This window comes from Macrobrachium nipponense, chromosome 1, assembly GCF_015104395.2.
Source record: "Macrobrachium nipponense isolate FS-2020 chromosome 1, ASM1510439v2, whole genome shotgun sequence".
Classification (NCBI taxonomy): domain Eukaryota; kingdom Metazoa; phylum Arthropoda; class Malacostraca; order Decapoda; family Palaemonidae; genus Macrobrachium; species Macrobrachium nipponense.
This window is the reverse complement of record NC_087200.1, coordinates 141,185,109-141,210,849: the sequence shown is the minus strand read 5'-3', so window position 1 is coordinate 141,210,849 and position 25,741 is coordinate 141,185,109. Positions and strand designations below refer to the sequence as shown.

Genomic DNA, 25,741 nt, shown 5'->3' with positions numbered 1-25,741 from the left:
AGTCTTGGCGGAGATCCGAGAAAACACGTTTTAAAGAGGACAGGGTTTCCATGATTGTATGGGTTTGCGCTATTGTTTATATAAGAATTATCGCATAGTAATGGCGCCAGACAGTGCACGTCACAGACTGCTTTAGGTATTGTACGGTATCCAATCTCTCCTCTCTATATCTATGGGTAGCACTCCTAAACTGAAAACGATGCAAACACTAATCCTGAGAACTGATTAACCCTTTGAAAACTACATGCGCTCATAAATTTCGAGTCCATCGAGTTAATTGGTTTCTGGAGCCCGCTCAACACCTAAAACACTTCACATCACTCATTTTATTAGCACACCCTCTGGTCTGGCAAGGCATTTTGCCAGCTTGCGAACAGGACTTGTAGCTAAGAGACAAAAATGACTACTTAGATGTCTGTTCATTGTCATGTTATGTCTCCTTTCCCTGCGATGTTAGGCCACTCACTTACACACATACATCGAGCATGCACATCAATACTTATAAAAAGACGTTTTTCCATGTAATGCATATCCAAAGTTAGCACACCGATAAACTTCTTTCCCTTATATGTCATCATACACAGTATATATAATCCATAATATTTACATTTAACATATTTTTCTCCTTTTATTACCTTTTTCCAAATCAAGTTTGGGCTTTATATGGACATATTGTTAATAAAAAAAGAATAAGCTTTCTCGCATCACCTCGAGATATATATACAATATAGATAGATACATAGCTATATGATATATATATATATATTATTATAAATATATGTGTGTGTGTATCTAATGACAGGACCTCATTTAAACAGGATGGTATCTAGTGGAGATTTTTATTTTAAAAAGTTACAAACTTTCCAGGACTATCTGTCAAACGATGAGGACAGACTGTCCTAGTGAGTTTGTAACTTTTTCTGAATAAAACTATCTGCTTGATACCATCCTGTTTAAACGAGGTCCTGTTATTAATTGTATTGAAGCACGGAATACTTGTGAAAGTGATCTAGCTATATATATATATATATATATATATATATATATATATATATATATATATATGTGTGTGTGTGTGTGTGTGTGTGTGTGTGTGTATGTATGTATATACATACAGACGCACATACATATAAGTGCATTGAAGAGAAGGAGCCTCACATAACACCCTCGACAATAGGCATCGAAGCACGTGTCAGCCTCGCCGTCAATAAAGTCATTAATCTCAATGATGATGATCCTGATCGTTCCGCGCCTCTAAGTGCCAGTTAAAAAAGAAATAGAAAAAACACCACCTGGCCATATAGTGAGTGTGATACTTAACGACGCATCTGTCGTGATTAATTCGTTCCTCCGATGTTATTTCCGTTAGTTATGCTCGCTTATTAAAGTAGGAAAGGTTGTAATAATAATAATAAATTATAGCTTAGCTTCATATTTAATTTCTCATTTGCATTCACCTTACATACGAGGTACTTAGCATTTCATTCTTTCCCCCTTTTCCTTTTGTTTACGAACAACTTTAGAGAACTATTTATGAGCCTCTTTCAATATTTACAAAAGTATACAAAAGTAGAACACCATAACAATTTGAATCTTTTGCACAGCTACCACATCACGTTTATTATCAAATTTGGCGAGTGCGCGCGCTGAAAATCTCTTAGGAAAATACATAAAATCTAATCCTCAAGTCTGTCTAAACACATTTGCTGCCCATTAGAAGAGGTAGCAACTAGAGAGAGAGAGAGAGAGAGAGAGAGAGAGAGAGAGAGAGAGAGAGAGAGAGAGAATGTCAATATTCGAGAATATAAATGTAGTCTTTACCCGGATGCATACAAACATCTTTATATGAACTTGAGAGAGAGAGAGAGAGAGAGAGAGAGAGAGAGACATAAACAATTGCCTTAGTATATAATATACCGCAATTGTATTCGTGACTTGGATAGCAATAAAAATGCCGTAACATGCTGTAAATTATCAAACGCCCAAAGTATAAAGACCAGATTTTCCAGATTTAATCTTCCTTCTGATATGTGTAAAATATGCCAGACAGCAAACAAATCAATCAATCAAAGGAGAGGTGTAACTCACTATCGCTCTCTCACGCATGAGAACGTGTCGCAGCAATTTAATCATTATTCATTATTCTGATAAGTGTGATAATTCTCTCTCTCTCTCTCTCTCTCTCTCTCTCTCTCTCTCTCTCTCTCTCTCTCTCTCTCTCTCTCTCTCTCCCCAAGCCAAGAACACCCAGTAAATTTCGTCTACTGCGAGTCTGTCTGTGATAGCATTCAGGCAGTGAAGATTCAGCATCTACTCTGTCTGATCATGCAAATGCTGTTTTCACTCGTCTCTTAACAAGGGGGATTTATTGAGGGCCCCAACTGCTATTCTACTTAAGCATCTCCTCCCTCATAGCGGAGAGAGAGAGAGAGAGAGAGAGAGAGAGAGAGAGAGAGAGAGAGAGAGAGAGAGAGAGAGGTCGATGGCAAAACCATTAAAGTTAGCTCACGCTTCAACTTTTGTTTTCTTTACTTGCCTGAATTTGCGCAAAGCTGCAATAAACACCCAGACCATGAGATGGACTCCACATCGGCGTGCAAATGCAAAGAAAAATGTGTGAGTTGTGCCCACCTTTACAATAGTAAAAGTTAAACTACATGCATAAATACACTATACACTTCGCCATACCTAACCACAAACACCATACAATCTAAAATAGATTGAATCGTGGTCCACAAAAAAAAAAATGCATAAAAGCATCACGATGCTTTACATTATTATTATTATTATTATTATTATTATTATTATTATTATTATTATTATTATTATTATTAAGAACAAACATTTATATGAAATAACCCTCAAAATTCAATGACTTGCAAGAAATGTTCAACAGAATAGAATGGTCAAGTATGAACAAGGGAATTAATGGAAAGAAGAAAGTATATAAATGACGACAGAATCAACTCAACAAACAAATAAATATACAAATGCCTAAATAGTAATACAAGTCAGAAAATCTCGCGGACGTGAAAATTGGCAAATGTGTTAAAGCTAGTGCTCTTTTAGAGGTCAGGCCCGAAGAACACACTACAATACTCTGGAGAATCAGACGCTTGAAGATAGAACGACGAATATTCTCGATATGTTGGTCAAGGAAGCAAATGTCCCGTCGTGAGCACTGAATCCAGACCCGGTGTGCAAAACAAATGAAAAGGAAAACTGAGAGAAAGGACAAGACAATAAACAAGTGAGCCTAACCAACCTCACAACAATATTCAACGGAGAGTTTCGGGTAGCGCTAAGACGCAAAACAAACAGCATTTTTTATTCAATTACGGCTGCATGTTCGAACAGATGACAAGCCTATAATCATGCGTAGGGCACTCCTACTCCCCCTCCCCCACCACCAACCCCTAACCCCAATAATAACATCCCGAGAAGACACAAAAGATAGTTCTGGCTAAACGGATTTGCTTTCTGGTGCGGAAGTAATGGGCGAAGAGTTTGCAATGGTTAGTAGTTCAATAACAGCTCGTGCCTATGTTCTCTTTTCCTCCCTGCGTTACGATAGCTTTACCAGCTACATATATGCGTACAAGTACCTATATACTTTATTATATGTACTTACAATAGGCTACCTATAAAGCAGAACATCAAGGACTCAACCATCACTAAGGAGTGAAAAAAGTATGAATGTGTCAGTGAAAATTATCTGAGTTCTTCCTTGGAGCCGTGCTTATTAAAGGGAAATGGTTACATATAGAAACGAAACACACGATATATCTATATATATATATATATATATATAATATACTATATAATATATATAATATATATATATATATATATACATACATATATATATGTGTGTGCATGCATACATACATATATATTACAATATATTTAATAATACGTATAATATATTATATATTAACATTACATAGATATATTATTATATTATATAGAGATATATATTATATATAATATATATATACATATGTACATATTATTATATATATATATAATTATATAGGATATATAATATAGTATATATTAATACATATATATACACATATGTATATATATATATATATATATATATATATATATATATATATATATATATATATATATACTATATATATATATATATGTCGCACTGAGGAAGAGCAATGGCAATGGGTCCTCGGCAACTGTATCCCAAAATATTAACTGAGAATGTAAACGGGAACACCACCTGAAGCAATTTAAAAACACATATACTATAAATATATAGATATATATACATATATATATATATATATATATATATATATATATATACCCTAGTATATATAAAATATATAAATATACATATATATAAAGATATAATATATTATATATATATATATATAGAATCTATATATATATATATAAATATATAGATACATATATTATACATATATATATATATATATATATATATACACCCTAGTTATATATAAATATAAATATACATATACCGTATATATCTATATATATAATATATATATATATATATATATATATATTTCTACGGCATATTGTATGCACGGCCAGTCTTGATACAACTGTGTTATTGTATGCATCATGTGCAATATACATCTGAATCAAGACAGGCCAGAATGTAATAGTAAACACATCACGATGTTTGAGCTACTAGGTTTTTAACAGTCACTGAAAACAAGTTTAAAAGTATGTTAACGCATCACCATGTTATCACCATTAAAACTACTGTTCCAGTTTAATGGGAAAACTGAACGGCATAAAGAGACAAGGAAACAAAGCCCAATATGTCACATAATGCAAGTCTGTAAAACAGTTACCTTATACACAGCGACTGCAGGAACAAGTTTCCAGCCTACACATCTACCCACACGGTCCCACACACGCATATAGTATATATATTCTTATGTGCAATGGGGCTTGGCAAGGCAAACATATGTTAGGTCATAATCATATAGCACCTTACACGAACAACATTGATCTGCAATCATGAAATTTATATATATACTAGCTGACCAACCCGGCACTGCCCAGGAAAACTCAAAATAACAACCGATAAACACTCTCTCTCCCTCTCTCTCTCTCTCTCTCACTTCTCTCCCTCTTACTCTGTCTCTTACTCACTCTCTTCCTTCCCTGTTAAGATAGTTGCTTCAGTTACATTGTCCAGCATTTTTTACATTTTATATTTCACCACTTCACACCCCCATTGGCTGAACTTGAACTCAAAGGGCATCAGGAGTGTTACTTTTATTTCAGCAACCTCAAAAACTAAGGATTAGACTCTAATATCTGTAGTTTTTGGTTACTTTTACATGTCATCCCCCTTCCCATCCCGTTTCCCATTGGGGATGAACTTAGAACTAAAGGACATCGGGAGTGTCACTATTCATTTCAGAAACCTTGAAGTCAATAAATAGTTACTAATATCTGTTGCTTTTGGTTATTTTTGCATGTAATCCCCTTCCCACCCCCATCCTATCGGTGATGAACTTTGACTTAAAGGGCTCTGGGAGTGTCACTATTCATCTCAGCAACCTCCAGAACTATGGATTAGACACTAATATCTATAGTTTTTTATTATTTCAAACATGTTACCCCCTTCCCATCCACTTCACATACCCCCTCCTATCAGGGCTGAATTTGGACTCAAAGGGCATCGGGAGTCTCACTATTCATCTCAACTACCTCAAAAACTATGGATTAGACACTAATATCTTTCAATTTTGGTTATTTTTACATGTTACCCCTTTCCCACCCCTTCTCACCCCCCTCTCCCTATTGGGGCTTAACTTGGACTTGAAAGGCATCAGAAGTGTCACTATTCATCTCAGTGACCTCGAAAACTATGGATTAGACGCTCATATCTGTCGTTTTCAGTTATTTTTACATTTCACTCCCTTCCCAACCTACCCCTTTACCCAGCCAATAGTACGATTCTAATTCTGTTCTCAGCAGGACCTTTCCTGGTTTGATATTGACTTATATTTAAAATCTCACCAAAATCGGTCCAGATATGTGGATTTGTATAGTGTTCATACAAACAGACATTTTCTGGTTTATATATAGATAGATTATATATACATATATATGCATATATTCCATATATATACATATATACATATTTTTATACTTATAAATGATATCTTATGTGTATGTTTGAATGCATGTGTAACAAACTTGTGGATTTGTATACCTTATACAAACAGACATTTTCCGTGTTTATATATATATATATATATATATATATATATATATACATATAAAATATATATAATGTATATATACACATACATCTATATGCATGCATATATAATTATACCCCATATATATCCCCATATATATATATATATATATATTATATAATATATATATATATAAAGGTTTTTTGCCACGAAGGAAAAAATAAAAAAAAATGAAAAAGCGAGATAGCCGAGTACTTTCGGTCCTGTTCGGACCATTTACTGAAGGCAAACTTCAGTAAAGGGTCCGAACAGGACCGAAAGTACTCTGCTATCTCGCTTTTTTCATTTGTTCCTTCGGCAAAAAAACAAAAAACTTTATTTATACATAGCATCACGTTTTATATACTTCGTGATCAAGTTATTCATATATAAATATACCTATAAATGTAACTATATATATATATATATATATATATATATATATATATATATATATATATATATATATATATATATATATATGTAAGTTGGAATGTGTGTAACAAAAACTTTTCTCTTTTTCCCCATTTGGGAAACTGGTAGATTATAGTCAGCATAATTATCCTAAAAGAAAACAGAAATGAAAACACGTTTCTCAGTCATCATATATGTACACTCGTCAAAATCTCACACACTATTAAAGAAATTTTTGGAAGGAGTTTTACTTGCTTAGAATTATCATAATTTTCTTTAGGAACGCAACAAAAATATCCAATGTGTTAAAGTTTCTCAGCATCCATGAATATTCACCCCAATATGATCATATTTGTACAAGAGACATTTATAAACGAAAACACATCCACATTATTGGGTAACAATTCAATAACTTTTCAGATGTATCATAATTATCAACTACTTCATGTTCATCACCTGTTTAAGTTCAATGTTTCCGGAGTGCTGATAAATCTAGGTAAAAGAATATAAGTCTAACGAAAACATTACCATTTGTTTTGCCCCCGTGCAACAAATGAAAATAATTTCAAATATATACTATAAATCTACCGTGATCTACTTTGCTGGCATATATAACAAAAAACTATGTAAAACTGGAATTTCTGCATGGAGCTATAATGTTGACACGCCATATTACTTACACTGGTGAATTTTTTTCTTTCAGCCAATTATGGACATTTTTCTCTTTGGCTAACTGTATCTCATTTTAACAGTCTATTTTTGTTATTTCAATTTTTTACAGCATACTCTGCTAAATCAGAGCATCCGAGCTTTAATACGACAACGAAAATGAGGATCCAAGCGAGGAAAGTAAAATTATAAAGACCAATTGAAGAAATTATGCTATCCATAGAGAATAATTCTTATTATTTTTCCCCATAATTTCATGCACAGTACCTATCATTGAAGAACTTTGTATCTTAATTTTGTAAGGAGAAAAACGTTTTATGTCTCTTCAAGTTTATTTTTTACCTAAATAATTTTACGACAAAGTATAACTATTTTTAATGTTTGGCTAAATGTGTTTAATTTTGCTTTAAAAATGTTGGGATAAAAAACACCTATCCAGTTGAAAACGACATCAAAATTAATATCCGTCCATTACAGCTAACTATAAAACAGTCCGTTCAAACAGAAATATCGCAAGGTGCACGTCATGTTAAAAGAGGAGTGCAATGAATGCACTACGGCCATGGTGTTATGCACCAAAAAAATATACCACTGCTAATTGCATTTTGTATAGTTGGATGAATCCACCTATTTGTGAAAATCACTTCAGTTTTCGGGTCATGACATGTTTGAATCTCTACCAGAAAGAAGATTATTTTCATTTATTATATTCCATGCCGGTATTAAAGGTTTAAGCTGAAAGTGTATCCCAAAAATTCCAATAAAGTATTTACACGGTCATTGCAACTATTACGATAAAAAAATGCGTGAATGTAACAATTAGTTTATATGTACCTACATACATACATACATACACGCACACACACATCACTATACTATATATATATATATATCATATATATATATATATCATACTATATATATATATATATATATATATATATATAGAGAGAGAGAGAGAGAGAGAGAGAGAGAGAGAGAGAGAGAGAGAGAGAGAGAGAGTATTGCGCTACCTAGAAAGAGACTGCGTAATTACTGTTGTCTAATAATTGACTTCGTCTGACCTTTTCAGACCAATCATCACTTCAATGTGGCCTCCGAAAAAAGAAATCCTCCTTACTGTCTTTGTAGACAATATAAATGGAGTTTTCATTGGCGCCTCTCTCTCTCTCTCTCTCTCTTAGAACGGTTTCCTGTCACCGTCAAATTCCTGTTAAAAGTTCAAAGCACTAACGTTAGGAACAAAGCTACAGTACCCCAGTCGAACTGTACATAAATACCCAAATAAGCAATTGTATACATAATTTTAAACATGCACGAATTTAAGTATCAATTAAAAGTTTGTTAACTGATCCAGAAGTTGGACAGAAAATCAAATGACCTATATTTTTTTCTTTTTTAATTTAGTTCTGATATTTAAACCTAGATGTACATTTCATCAGTATATTTCAATAAAGAAAACAGTCTAGTCCTTCATTCAAGTCACATTAAAGAGGCCCTAAAACAGAGACAAAAGAAAACAACAGTGGAAAAAACTTACTAACGAGCTAACAAGAAACCAGTCTCCAGAGGCTTCATGAAAAAACAAATAGGGGAAATAATGGCATATTGCAGTTTCTGCTCGGCCGTAGCCATTCGAGCTTTCGTGGTTAACCTTGCAAACAGATCAAACCAACTTACCAGGTCATAGTTCGAGGTTAGACCCACGAAATGTCAATACCTTTTCTTAAATGTCAAATGTAGCAGGCATCGTTATCTTGCCGTTATATTATTACTCTAAGTAGAAGTGCCGATAGCAACAGCTATACTTACGTAATAAACTACACAGAAATCTGTGAGTGCAGGTAAATATGGCCAAATTTATACACACGTTTAACTTTTCAATGGAAGAAAATGCAGTGGCATCAGACTTGCATGAGGGAGGGAGCGAGAGGGAGAGAAAGGAAACCCTGCTGCTCATCACCTGCAGCTTCATCACCAGGTTCCTACGTTTTCCCACAGCCTTGACTCTTGAGCCCTTCTTCTCGACGAGTCTGCTCTTCTCGTGACTTCTCATCAAAGTATCCCGTCTCCCTTTTTACTTTCTGCAGAAGCAGGGCTGACGGGGGGCCAACTCCAAAGAATAGCTTCCACATCAGAATCACAGGTGCAGTGATTATTAAGTAATCAACAGATCTGTTTGAATAGCCTCATGCGATGATGACTTTCGTAATTAAATAACTTGTAAAATGTCAATAGGTATAAAATCCTTTTTAAACAAAGTTACATAAGAACGAAAAACTCCCTTGAAAAAATGTCATATTTCTATTCTAATAAAAGGATTAAAAGGAGCAATTCTCCTCCTAAAGTGTAAGTATACCCTCAAGAAAGACGCTGACGTGCAGAAAGTTGATATTCAATGATTGTTGCATGAAAATAAAAAATGCTAACTGTGCTTTTCTACTGTTTTCATCTACCACCAACATTCTTGCAACATTTGGCCTTGTTTTCAATTGTTCAGATTTCTCATCTTTTGTAAAATTTTACTGCAGTCTCATGTTTATCCTCCTCAAGACCACATTGCAGGAACGTACATCATACTGAAAGATTGTCCTCATTAAGTTTTTGAAAGTACAAAGACCAATTGGATGGCAAGGTCCTTTTCTAGCACAAAGGACGCAAGAGAAAGGAGGAAGTAATATTGAGGCTGAATCACTAATAAGGCGATGGATCATTCTGCCCCATGAAAGGCAGAAAGGTCATGTCAGGGAAAACGGAAACAGGAGAATGTCAAAGCTTATCATTAACTTGAAGTCTCTTAATGAATTAAGTACTAGTCTAAACACAGCAAAAAGCTTAACCCCCTTCAAAGACCCGCACTAAATGAGGTCAGATTTCAACCTTCCCTTTCCTATTCATTATCAAACCGGCCACCTCAACCAACCTTCGACAGGTCTCACCATTACCTCCGTACCGATAATCATTGTAGGTACTTTCTTTGAAAATTACACTACCATCGCCAGCACGCATTACTCTCATTATATACCGTACCTCTTCTGTTATTCATTACCTCTGACGTCACAGAGTCATTCTTGCACCCGTAAACACAGACCCTTGACAATCCTTGAGTAAATCTATATACAATGCCATTTCCCCTGCTATGGGACCTTTTACTTCTAGGAATCGAGTCGGAAATTTGCCAGTGGTATTCCTTACCTCATTCTGAGAGAGAGAGAGAGAGAGAGAGAGAGAGAGAGAGGAGAGAGAGAGAGGAGAGAGAGAGAGAGAGAGAGAGAGAGCGAGAAGAGAGAAGGAGAGAGAGAGAGAAAGGTTGGGGGGGGGGGGGGGGGGAGGTTTAACAACCAACTATATATTTTTAGGTATATATTCGAGTATTTTTGAAATACAAGTTTGAATAGTAATTTTTCTAACCATTATTTTTTAAAACTAAAAATCTTGGGCCATACCCTGAACCACCCTGTGTTAAGGGTGTAAGAATACTACCACCATAGGTCCTGCGTGTCGTAAAAGGCGACTAAAAGGACAGCTGCTGCCTTGCAGTCCTACGTTTTTAATAAAAGGCTAGGCCCACCGCCAATAACTGTGGAGACTGCTGCCTTGCAGATGGACTTTTAAATCAAAGGCTAGGCCCACCGCCAATAACTGTGGAAACTGCAGCCTTGCAGGTGGACTTTTTAATCTAAGGCGAGCCCCACCGCCAATAACTGTGGTTGATGACAGGAAGGGAATGCGGTCGTAAAAACCCCTTTGCCAAATAATAAACCATCCTGATGCAACCAACCCTTTAGTGTAGGGATAACGATGGAAAAGAAGAAAAAGATCGTAAGAAAATCTTGCAAAATTTTATACGTAAGTATGACTATCCAAGTCTGTCTGTTCGTGTATGTGTGAGAACAGACAGACAGCCAGACAAACAGACTGACAAAGGGAATTCACAATAAAAAAAAAACCTGTCAGTGTTGACGACAAAAGGTTGGACTAAAATCTGTTCATGAGCATAACTATTCATGCTAGGCCTCTCTCTCTCTCTCTCTCTCTCTCTCTCTTCTCTCTCTCTCTCTCTCTCTCTCTCTTCTCTCTTCTGAAGCAGCAGTAGCAGCTTAGCCTGCCCTAAGGGAAGAAGACAGTTCAACCTCCTTTCAGTTCATGAGATTCCTAACGAAGTGGTACAACAGAAGACAGGAGCATTGACATGACCCTCCTTGTTGCAATGTTGCATCTTCGCTTTTCTCTAAGAAACTGATTAAAGCTCAAGTCCATTACTGTGTTCATAAGTAATAAAATAACAGATAATGGATGATACTTGACTTGCAATATCTTTCAATAACTATATTTTACAATATCGAACTTATTTATATTTATGATCATGTATTAACAAAACTAGACAAGATGTGACAACCTTTGGCCAAGTCTCCCAAGTCAAAATCTCTCTATAATAAATGAATTGTGATTACATACTTATCTAAGTGGATCGTACTCTACACATTCGACCTGTTATCGTCCAGCTTGGGCTAGCATCTCTCAACACTGATCTTTTTTTTAAGTAAGCACAATGAAGTCACCTTGATTCAAAACTTCGGAGCTCGCCGTCTCGACCCTCCCAAATAACGTAATCTTGGCAGCATAAGTACGCTATCAAGTAAATAAATAAAACACAAGAGGCATTGCATTTTTTGCTTAGAAGTTTTATCCACCTTTTTCTTGGTAAATTCATTTTGTAACTATACACACATTATATATAATATATATATATATATATATATATTATATATATATATATATATATATATATATATATATCGAACTACAAATGTCCTTTAATATCTAATTCGCTCTACCTCGTAATTAATATATTTTCATATATGTTTAACAGATATATGTATATGAATCACGGTAATGTGATAGATATTACATATATATATATATATATATATATATATATATATATATATATATATATATATTATAACATATACATATAGTACATATATCTATATATATATATATATATATATATATATATATATATATATATAATTATATATACAAGCTGCAATACACACGTAAAGAAGAAAGAACACCGAGAGTTGACTGCAAAGGTCCTCAACAGACCGAACCCAGCCGAGACAGGGCAAGGAATGACCCCTGGAGCCCCAACAACAGAGCCGTAAGCAGCCACTGAGCGGAGTTTTCTAAACCATCCTGAAACTTTCAGCAGCCGCTTAAATCTTGCTAAGCAATAATTATCAATGAGACAAAACAGGATACCTTCCCCTTCTCAGGGGCTTTGTTCCGTGAAGATACCCACAACCTCCCTCCCCCTCCTTCCTTCCTCTCTCCCTCTCGTCCCTTCCAACCGTTTTCTTCGTCTCTTCCTCCTACTACGAAGACTTGGCTCTCTCATGATGGGGTACCTGAGAGGAATGGACGTGAATGCTTCCATAAGGATTTAAAGTGTCTTTAGACAAAGAGACTGCTACACACAAAAATTACCTTTTGTAGCAGGTATTCAAGCATCTGTTGTAATGATATAAGCACCAATGGCTCGTGAGGAAAAAAATAAATAAATAAAAAAAATAAAAAGACACTTCTAATTGAAGCATTCATACTTTCACAGTTAAGTTGTGGATGAACCTTTGGGCTGAAATCTCCCAACATATTAGCAACTCCATAAACTTACAAAGAAAGCTCATCAGCAGTGCACTGAATCCATCTACACTCACTGCCATTCACTTCCACGGGCTATTTCTCCCCAGTATATACATCTTCTTCTCATTTTATCTAGCATACTCTAGTTTTCATGCCCTCCTTTCTATTATTACTCTCTAATTATACACTCACACCAATCTCCTGTTTTCAGGGCTTTCCTCATGGCCAAACCAAATTAAAAGACTGATTCATCATTTCACCTATATAAACTTAAACTATGTATCGCCAAATCTCTCGCCCTTTTAATTCTTTTTACACTAAATATACCATTCAGACCATTCGTCTTAAAATTTTAAATTTTTTTCTTTAAACTATTCTGTGACTCCGCCCTTTGCTGATCCTACCATCATCCATCATATTTCGCTTCAAATACCTATCGAATTCAGCTGCTTAAACTCTGCCATCATCCATATCAACATTCATTACTCCATCTCACTGGATTTCATTTACCGACACATGCCTTAAACCATAATTCACGCTCCAGCTCTTTCATCCTCCAGACACTTTCAAACTTTTTCACACTTTTCTGCAGTTTTTTTACTGTCCTTAATTAGCACTGTATCATAGGCCAATGCAAATATCAGCCATTCTACATTCCATTCCTAATTCATTTTATGGGCCACAACTTTGCATCTACATCTGATAACCTCTGTCTGGCTTCTCATATAAATCTCTCTTATCACTTATAAATCCTCCTTCAGTGTATGTGAATTTGATATTAAACGACATTTGTAGTATAATGTTTGTGAATGTATGTTTGAGTGCATGAATGTATGTAGCTATTAATGTGTGTGATACACCATTGCCAATTTCAGAGTTTGAAACTCCACGATATTTATCCAGCTCAGTGGATTAATACTAACAGGATTTCGGGCTGAACATAGCTACAAGATGCCTGATACCTCACAAGTCATCATGAGCTTTCGAAAACCTACACTGTAGGAATCATGCTAAAACCAAATTTAAAAAGTCTTTTTGGAATGCTAATATTTCTTCTGTTGCCTACGTGTCGGTGAAAATATTTTTTTATGACTTAAAACAATTTAAACTTTTATATCTATATCTTAAGTTATGGTCATCCTTAATCAATAATAAACACACTCACTGTACCTGCACGTACTCTCAACATTTACACAGAAAATTAATTACGCAAAACACAGCACATAATTTCATGCTTGGGAATTCTTAAATCCTATTACAATTAAAGTAATACAAAATAAAAACAAATCAGTAAAAAATACATAATAAGCAAATGAGTATCAATATTCTATTTGCGTCTTACTCCATAATTTAGGAACTCAAATCACAAGCATCACCAGCTTTTCAGATTATCCATTATCCAAAAAGCATAAAATATTTATGAATACGTTTACTTAATAAATAAAATGAAACGAAAAGATCAGTCTGAGCAGGTCGATATTCCAAAGAGCAGCAAAGCCTAACAAAAAAACAAGACGATAAAAAGCAAAACGTACAGGACTTTAAAATGAAGGCATAAAATACACAGAGCATTATTCGTGAATAACGAGACATTTAACACAGAAATGTTCCAGAGAGGAAAATGACGCATCTGATTACCTTCACATCTGACCTAAGAATTATAATAACAGACAACACGAGCGATTCACTTTAAAAATTGTGACCTCTGAACTCTATATCGAGAATAAAAACCAACAGCAAACAAGGCTACGCCACTTTCCAAATGGGTAACACATTTGCTAGACGAAAAAATTATATATATATATATATATATATATATATATATATATATATATATATACATAAATATATATGTATATATATATATATTTAATATATATAATTTATATATATTAATATATAATATATATATATTATATATATATATATATATATATATATATATATATATATATTTTAAAGAAATCACAAAAGAAAGCACATGATCTTCTTTATTAGCTGAAGCCACCGGGAAAGTTCAAAATGAAACGACAGTGTCAAGTTCACACACACACACACATATATATATATATATATATATATATATATATATATATATATACATATATATATATATATATATATATATATATATATATATATAGCTCAAGTATATATATACATATATGTATGAATATATGTATGTACTTATGTTAGCACATATGCATGTGTCGCTTTGTGTGCTATAAAAATCCACACCGTTTGACCGTTCTAAACAATATTTGGCACGTGGCCACCATATGACCTAACTTAAATAATAGGGTAGGTTTCAAAACCGTAACACCCCATTCCCTAATCCCCATTATCTTTGCAACTTATGAGGCAAATAAACTCCACGGGTTTATCATACCTCATTTCATGCACTTGAGACCTCACAAATATTTTATTGACAACGCTTTTCAGCCACCACAGTAATACCTGGATAAAAGTGACAGACATCACGGTAATATATATCTGGAAAAGGGACAGTCAACACAGTGATATCTGGATAAAAGGGACCAACACTACAATAATACCTGGATAAAAGAGGACAGCCATCACAGTACACCTGATTAAAAGTGACAGACAGCACATTAATAGCTGGAAAAGGACAGTCACCTGAGTAATATCTGGATAAAACAGATATTCACAGTAATATCAGGATAAAAGGGGCAGCCACCATACTAATACCTGGATAAAATGGACAGTCACAACAGTAATACCTGGTTAAAGGTGACAGTCAGCACAGTAAATCAGGATAAAAGCACCAGACACTACAGTAATACCTGGATAAAAGGAACAGTCCCTACAATAATATATCTGGATAAAGAAACAATCACTGCATTAATACCTGGATAAAAGGGACAGATGGCACAGTAATAACTAGATAAAATGGACAGTCATCACAGTAATATCTGAATAAAATGGACAGACAGTATAGTAATACCTAGTTAAAGGTGGCAGACAGCACAGTAATACATGGATAAGGATATACCTAGATAAAAGGGGCATTCACCACACTTATACCTAGATAAAAGGGAGAGAGAGAACAGAAATATATGATAAAAGGGACAGTCACCACAGAAATTTCTGAATAAAAGGGACATTCATCACAGAAATCACTGGATAAAAGGGACAGTCAGTACAGTAATACCTAAGTAAAAGGGACAGTCACCATAGTATCTGGATAAAAGGGGCAGACAGACCACCAATACCTGAATAAAAGGGGCAGGCAGACAGACCACCAATTCCTGAATAAAAGGGACAGTCCTCATAAAAATACTTGGATAAAAGGGACAGACAGTACAGGAATAGGTATAGCCTATGCAGAAAGGGGACAGTCAACTCAGTAATGTCTTTCAGTTTACATGTCTCTTCGAAAGGTGAACTTCGCATGAAAAAAGTAGAACAGTCAATAGGACCATCAACACAAACAACCAGTTTTCTTTCTCCCTTTCCCTACCCCTTCCAAATCCCCTCCCTTCCCCTTTCCCTATTCCCTCCCTTACACACAGACTGTCACTCGTGTTTTTCAGGGTAGCGCTGGGTTGATCAGCTAGTATAAGTATGTAATACACAGTTTGTGCACGTATATTTGCTTTTAAATATAAATGTATAAACAAAAGGACGTGATATGTGCAGTATTTGTACTTTACTTTATCATCCCAATCGCACAACCCAAAATCTTTGTTAATCAGTTCCTTTTATAAGAATGAAATGCAAAGCATTTACGCAAACGTTTGTTTATTTGTTTGACCATTCCTATTACCTGAGGTAGTTTGATTACCCAAGTCTGTAACAAGAAAGTCAGAGTATATTCTTAAATCTTACTAAACTATTCAATAAGAACGCTGAACGTCTACTCGAGTTTTTCCTTATAAAAAAGGAATGTAAATTGAGTAAGGTTAAGTTTCTAGATAAGTAGCTAACAAGGAATATTCTAAATAAATCTTTTTCAATACGTCTCATCCATAAAAAATGAAAAAAATGTATAAAAGACAAATTTCAAAGTAATATCAACCACAAATTTCACATTTGTACAACAAATAGCCTGTATAGAATCATTAAATCGTGATTAATCTCTTATAATGCTCAATCGAAATGCCGTAATAATAAAAAAAAAAAAAACAAGGAAAAGGTATAAAAATAAAACCTACGCAAATGAAAACAAGTCTCAACTCGTTCACGATTCTCTTCCATGCCTGGTCCCTTTATCAAACACCACCCGCCCACGCCTACTAGCTCTGCCACTTCACCTCTTGTGTAAACTAACCTTTCGTTCAACACAAACTTCCTTTTCCACGTTCGCTCTTTATCGCAATTCCTTTTCCTCAGCTTCGAAAGTTCTGTTTGCCACTAATTTTAGAATGCAAGCTCAAGCAAGCCAAAGGTCATACACCATCTCTAAAAGTAACTTGCGAAAGGAAGATATTTTGTATTTAACGGACTGCTCTCATAATGACGTCAAATAAAAAAAAAGTCATTACTGACCGTTCTCAGCTGACCGCATTACTGGCGAAGCTGATATATATGACAATACGAAAATGTCTTGACAGGCGATAGGCAAATTCCTACCCACACAATATAAATCTCTACTGAAAACATATAAGGCATCAGCTCCCACACGGTACCCTAAATGGGGAGGAAAAATGATAGATGTTTGCATGAAAGGTGAATATTTAAGGCTAACATGAGACAAAAAAAAAAAAAAACACACACACATACACAAATACGTAAGTCATAACCATCCACTTAAATAAGTGCTTATCAAAACGACTTAAAGTAGCAAACTAAACCATACATAAATAAATTACTACATAAGATAATAATAATAATAATAATATGAAAAAAACTTACTCACCTCTAATTTATCCTTGCTATTCATCAAGGTGCACAAAAGTAATTCCTCTAGACATTATGGCGATTTCCATTCCATGAGGAGTATCACTTACACATCAGTAAAGCATCCTACGCATGAAAACTTCGCGAAACATTTTGTTTTCACAAACTTACATTCGCGTAACATAAACTGTTTAAGATGAGAAGCAAAAAAATACCGAACTATTCATTAACACAAACAGCATTTTCAATATAAAACCAGATAAGGCTGTCTTGAGCGACATTAAGTATGCACCAGTAATATTTTCAGTTGACTTTTTGCTCAGATATTCTGAAAACCGTAGATATGCATCGTTTTCACTGCCACCAATCTTTCTTTTACTGTTTTAGTGCATTATGACCTGAAAACGTTCTTTTTTTTTTTCGTCCCCACTGCCTCTTCACAATCCACGCAGAAGAGGACGCAAGATGTCTCGAAACTTGTGGCTTTATTGTGACGGGTACAATATCAACTTTCTCTATCATGAAATCGCATATGGTATAATTCTGATATTACTAGATGATTATGACAGACAAAAAGCTATAAGTATCAAAGCGTTAACCTCAACAAGTGAAAAATATAAATCTTTAGCTATTGCGTCTTCCTGGAGCGTATGGCTTACTTCCGATTCTCATCGTGACGAATCATTGCAGAAAAGGATTACGGATGCTTAACAAATAAACTACAGGTAAATCATAATGAAAATAGTATTATAAATGTCGCTTTCTTCAAGGTTAAGCCACAACCTCTTGCCTCCTATCTTTTTCCATTCTCCGTGCATGAGCTACATTAGAGAACTGGATGCCCTTCCACAGGTTTCTACATTTGGAAAATATTCAAATGTGCCCTTATACTTAACTAAGTCATAAATTCTAATCTCAGTCAACAAGTGCATTGTAAAAAACCGGGGGAATAGATTGTTCTGCGGGATTTCCGAGGCAATGAATTTAAGCGGCTCGCAAATATAGTCAATAAGCTTAATGATGTGCCACCCAAGGCTACATTTTCATCAGGGCAGCTGGTATTCTCCATTGAATAATGGGCTAGTCTTCTTTGCGGTGCCGGCAGTTTTACACACTTATTCAATGACGAGGCCTAAATTCTACTCTCTCGCTTATTCCATTCCACCGTTGGTCCTTGAGTGCAGAAACAAGATTTAATGCTGCTAGCTCTTTTGTCGGATTGAAGATTTAATAGTCTGAACAATGCTGACCACATTGAAGTGCTTTTTGGAAAGTGGATTAGAAAATCAAAATACCCAGTAAAGAACCAAGCTTGATATATCGGCAGGTTGTAAAATTTAAATGTTAATATGCCCTCTAAAACGCACGTGCCTACAGCATTTGGATGTTTCCTGGCTATGTCAGCCATACTTTTAACGTCACATTGAATAAGACTTTTAAAACTAAAAAAATACCGTTGTCTAACTGCAGTTTCTAAGGTGTTCGAAGAAAATACTGGCATTGCTTATATTAAAAAGGAAAAAAAATTATCGCATAACAACAGAGAATAAACAGAGTTTGAAGGCCACATCTCTCGAAACAAGACAGCAAATCAAGAGATCACCACTGCATTCAATCCGATTGTCCTGCTCGAAAGCACACCCAAGCTCCTTGCTTCAATCTGAGCGTCGACCTGTCTGTGGACATGAGGTTTTCAGATGAGTTGACGCTTTTTCTGTTATTAATTTTTTGTATTTCCATGTGATTCTTTTAGAAAATACATAAAGAAGCGTCATTTCATACGTACAGATACTGTGGATAGTTAAAAAATTTATGTGAATTGAATTGAATATAGAATTTAGGTCAAAGGCCAAGCACTGGGACCTATAAGGTCATTCGGCGCTGAAATGGAAATTGACAGTAAAAGGTCTGGAAGGTGGAACAGGAGGAAAACCTAGCAGTTGCACTATGAATCAATGGTCAGGGGAGGGTGGAAAGTAATATGGAAGAAAGAGAATATGAGAAGAGGTACAGTAAAAGGAACGAAAGGGGTTGCAGCTAGGGGCCGAAGGCGCGTTACGGGCTGCTGTGAAGCAGGAGCCCGTGCCAGTACAAAGCTGGCTTAATCTTGCTGCTGGCCGAAGTCATGCTGCAAAGAACTTATGTAATGCCTATAGTGCACTGACGGCACTATCCCCTTACGGGAAAAAAAAAAAAAAATTCTGTGATGAACATGACCCTCCATCCTTTTTTTTCCTTTACTTTACTTGAGGAAAGGGGTAGCATGATCAAACGAGCTTTATGTCTAACGTTAAAGCCGTTGCATCATCTCGGAGAACGTAAAAAAGGAAGAAGCCTTAAATAATTTCTCAACTAGAAACCAGAATCGTAACTCAATTACTAGACATCCACGGCAGATGGAAACCTAACTATGAGACTCAAGTTGATCAATACTACATTAGGCCGAAATCGTCTGCAACAAAAATATACATGAAAGATCCATCAAGTAAGGACTTAGCTTTTATGTAATGCTAGCAATTCGCCAATCAGATCTCCAAATTACAAATATAAGACAGGCACTCTCATCCAAATACCTACGCACAGATCAGTTTTGTTCAAAGGCAACAGTCGATTGCGGCAACACAACAAATCACGTGCAGATGAGAACGCCTCTTCGAGAAGAACGTGTGAAACACTGTTGCTGAACGATTCCCTCCACATATTTCTACGTCTGAAAGTTTGCCTTTAATATTCGCATACCTTACCACCCGTTATGAAGATACTGGATAATTGTCTTTGGTACGGTACGCCGCAAAGGAAACTTCAGATTCATGGTGATATATAAATATATGCCGCAAAGGAACTTCAAAGTCATGGTGATATATATATATATATATATAATATATATATATTATATATATATATATATATAAAGATACGAAGAGAGAGTGATATGTTTATACTCGTAGAATACCTAAAACTACGTGTGTGTATATTCAAAGTACTAGTAAAGAATGAAAATAAACATATACCACGCTCACATAAACTTACAGTATAAGTTTAGGTACAAGAGAATAATTTCCCATTAAAATATATTTCGTCCTATATTTCACTTTTTCATTATTTGTGTGGATGAATTGATAAAATTATACGTGCTGACCTACAGCACATGACACCAGGGTTGTCCATACGATACGGCCTGGAGGACGTTTAAATGATAGGTGCTTGTCTTAAGCACCGATCCTTAACTTTTATTTGCCAGCATGAAACTTGTAAGTACTAAATGACTGGAAAAATCTTCTTCAAATTAATATTGAATCCAATCAATATCGGTATACACACATACATACAATATAAATCTTGCAAAATGTACCTGATCTCACTCTGACACCTTGAAGTGAAGCTTTAACTTATTTGCACCATTCCTGAACTAGTTGTAAAATGCTTAATGTTATCTGCACTGGCTCTTAATATGTAGTTGCATGAGTACACAGCATTTTTACTCACTACTACCGTTCATTGTTAAATTGCGAATGCAGACTTACCAACCGTTACGAAAACATACAGAAATCACATGATTTATGTAACGTACGGAGAACACTACAGTGGATTTTTAAAGAAAGGATGAATCATGGCAGCGGAAGTTGACACAGGGCTCATGCATACAAAATAGGTGACTACTGGACATAACGCAGAAGTACGTCTGAAAGAAAGGCGTGACCTGTTTCCATGGTTGTTGTAAAGAACTGAATAGTAATCGAGATGTCCGGAAAAGGTGAGAATACTACGTAGACAACAAGTTGTCAGATAAGAAAATGTTTGTGAATGGGGTGTTTAGCTGCTGCTTGCTGATGATACACTGTTGCCTGGCGCTAATCAAAGTCAGTTAGCCTGAAGATACTGTAACTAACGTAATATGTGACCGTTGCAAAAGCAAAATAATAACGCCAACACAATAAGGCGATTAATATTGTCAGGACGTTGATGAAGGATTGTATGGACGATTGAATAATGAGTATTGATTCGAGTATATATTTAGTGTAAATGTAACGGATGTTAATGGAACAAGAGGAAATCTAACTGAGCAGACGAAAGGTACCACTGCAAAAGGTTTGGAAGAGCAGAGACATACGACGAATTTCGAGAAGGGAGGGTGTATTATAAAACCAATCTTCCATAGGCCTAATGTAGTTAGTTATCCCTTACATCTTGCGTGCTTAGAGTAATAAACTACAGTCGAAAATTCAAGCTACGGTATATTTCTGATTGGGTGTATGTGTATGTGAATACACATATGCGCGCGCACACTCACACTCACATACACACACACAACACACACACACACACACACATATATATATATATATATATATATATATATATATATATATATATATTTGTATGTATGCATGAGCGAGCGGTCTTGACCTTAACTTCCTTTATCAACCTCAGCATAGTACCCATCGCTAAATACTTGTCGATAAACTTTTCATGCTACGCTTGGATTGAATTGAAAATAGAGTTTAGGCCGAAGGACAAGCGCTGGGATTTATGAGGTCATTCAGCGACGAAACGGAAACTGGCAGTAGAAGGGTTTTAATGGTGTATCAGGAGGAAACCTCGAAGTTACACTAAAATCAGTTGTTCGGAGAGGGTGGAAAGTAAGATGGAAGAAAGAGAATATGAATGGAGGTACAGTAAAAAAAATGAAAGAGGTTGGAGCTAGGGACTGAAGGGACACTGCAAAGAACCGAATGCCTACAGTGTATCGCACGAAGTGCACTGACGGCACTACCCGCCTAAGGCGGCTACGCCTGAATTACTAGGCTGCTTGCCGGCATCTGGAATATATATAGTATGTAAGATTCCAATTTAGTGTGAAATCGCGGATAAACCAGTGGTGAGGAAAATGTAACAATAATAAATTATGAAGACCGCAGAAGAAATAGTAATGGTTTTATCTTAGTGATTCATGATAAACTTGACAAGTGTGGCCGTTATCTGGAACCCCGTTATTAAAAGATTTGCATATCAGGGAAGTACAGACAGGTGCAGCGACAAACTCACTTTAGAGAGAGGGGGGGTTGCCGGAGGGGGCTTATACTTTACATATAATACTACAAGAGTATTTCTGAAACAAGTATGGTTATTAATATAATTTTCACTACATGCAAGCTTAATACGATATTGGGACTCCGATGACGTAGCTAGACTGAAATGAATCATTACTTCGAATGCAAGACGATATACGATAGGCCTATGAACCAGTGATACACAACTATTATGAAAAACGATATAGCTCATCCGAGAATAACATTTGGTCCTTGGTCTGAAAACTGCTAAAGATTATTCAAAGAGAAACTTAATGCCACTTAAAACTAAACTAACACAATCCTTTCATATCGTAGGACTCTTTTGTTACAAGTTCAGGATCTGAAATACGGTTTCTGTAAAGGCAATTCAACTTCAAACATCTTACATTGGAATAAAAATAAACTCAGGCCCTGAAGGCCATCTAGTATATATAAATAAAGCAAGAACTAACGAAAACAGTTTCTTGGTCATTAGGCCTATATCTGACTTGTGGAACAACAAATGATACACTAGCACATTTATCATTGCGCGACATTAATAATAACAGAACTGGAGCATCATCGTCGATTATATATATATATATATATATATATATATATATATATATATATATATATATATATATATGAGTTTACCCAACTGAACCATAGTTTGCACCGTGAATTAGTTTTATACTCTAAAACTCCAACCATGTGTGTGGATGTGTGTATGAGAAAAGGCTTCCCATAAAAATACACAAATGAATTAAAGTAAAAGTAACATTTTTTCGAAGCAACGGCTACCCACCACAAACAGGTGATCGATCATGAGATACAGTATATATATACACTATATCCAGAAGGCAGGCCGCTCGGTCGGAGATTACGGCTTTTTCATCCGGATATCTTTAAGGGTAACTTTTACTTAAGCTGAAATCTGTTTTAATAGTAATTACTCATGAGGCGTTTCAGCGTGCTTATAGTCAAAAGTGCTTTGCTAAAGACAGACGAGCAATTCGCCCACTAAAATACTAGGCCTGGTCATCTGTCCGATATCGTAAATATAACAACTCCTTCTAATAATCTCTCTGCCACTTTAAACGTTCGAAAACTTATAAACTTTCGTAGGAGTACACACAGCTTCGTTGTATACTGTAAACGTCAATTAATTTGTTTACTAAACACAGTTATCTGAGGTTTGGCGAACGGTTCAACCTTCGATGATCACTAACGTTTACTGGTCCGGTAGTAGTACCTTCCAAAAAATTCGAAGCTACACGTAACGTTTCTTCTGGGAGTTTCAACTTTCAACACGGAAAACTTGATGCGACGAAAGGCCCTACATATCAAACATTCTGTAATTTCAGTGAATGTCTTGATATTTATAATTACAACTATATAAAAGGGACACTGTACACCTCTCTTTCAATAACAGTAAACTTTTTTACCAAACAAAAACTTCTGGCAGTTATGTTTTCTAAGCTGTTAACGTATGGAGTTTCCACTTAACCAAGTATAGGCAACGTTGACATTTTACCTAATATTTTCTTCCGCTAGAATTACACAACACTGATGTCTCCTAGTAAGCGACCTCTTAAAACGAAGACGCATTCACATCCCGTACGAACGATGTCACAGGGCAAGACACACTGTTTACCTTGGTTCACTTCAAGCCTTCACTGGCTCAGAGCTCAAGTTTTCCCGCTGCCAGCAACCTGCGTCATAGTGTACGATAACTTCTCTTTTTTTAATTATCTACGGGGGTTAAATTCCTTTCTTGGAAACCATTTTTTTTTCTAAATGGATCCCTTCGATAGCCAGACATCGAAGAAGGGTATAAGTAAGGCCAAGAATGTGTAATAAATACGTAAGAAATATATTAATAAACATAATTTGGGGACTGACAACGAAAAGTTTCTGTTTTAATTTACCCATCTTTTAATGAACGCAAGATGAAACAAAATGTTGTTATTCAGCACGTAAACGTAATGCCATTAACTAACTGTATAATATAGATTAACCGATATCTTACGCAAGTGTTCATGGAACTCTGAAATTTATTCTAATTTCATCTGTCAGTTTCGCATGAGGTATTGAGATGACATTAAATATAAACAATTCAACATACAGTATTTTTTTTCCAGCTCTTCTTATTACGAAAAACAATATAGCCTGCACTATCAGTGTAACTCGCGTCCCGGTGTCTGTTAAATTAAGAGTAATTACTTGCCATCTTCTCAGCAATGTCGTGGGGGATGTAGATACAGAGGTTTTAATCAGACTTTAAATTACCGTGCAATTTTTTTCTTTGCCCATGTCAACAGCTATTTGCGTAGGCACTTGTTTATTTATTGGCGGTTTGTTTATTTATTATGCATGTCTTTTATCTATATATACTCTATCATTACTGTTTCATTTTTTATAAGCCAATCGGACTATTCTACAAAAGGTTGTTAGGAAGAGGCCGGTGTGAAAAAAGAAAAAAAAAAGAATAAGAACAAATTATATCGTAAGAAAAGAAAAGAAAAAAAAAACTTACAGCTCACAGGGCGCGTGTCCATTACTATACCAGCTGACTCGTGTTTTAGATGGAGATATTCAGTCTTACTCATTCGGCTATCATTTCTTCGATTTTTCTGTATTAGAGTAGTATATACATGTTATTTATTCATTATATATATATATATATATATATATATATATATATATATATATACGTATGCATGTATGTATTCATTATATATATATATAGATATAGTATATATATTCTATAATATATATATACGTATGTATGTATGTATAACTGAATCACGAAAGTTTGGGACGTGATAAATCCATAAATAAAGG

The 25,741-nt window shown here is 35.2% G+C and overlaps 1 protein-coding gene across 2 annotated transcripts in view; it reads right to left on the bottom strand.

The window, feature by feature from the left end:
• LOC135219691 (NAD(+) hydrolase sarm1-like) overlaps window positions 1-24,550 on the bottom strand; it is a 703,407-nt gene extending 678,857 nt beyond the window's left edge. The window contains exon 1 of one of the 2 annotated variants that reach the window (XM_064256657.1): window positions 24,432-24,550. The gene's annotated coding sequence lies outside the window, so the exon portion shown is untranslated. The remainder of the gene's footprint in view (window positions 1-24,431) is intronic. The other variant, XM_064256658.1, reaches the window with a different exon arrangement.
• Between the last annotated feature and the right edge of the window lie 1,191 nt (window positions 24,551-25,741).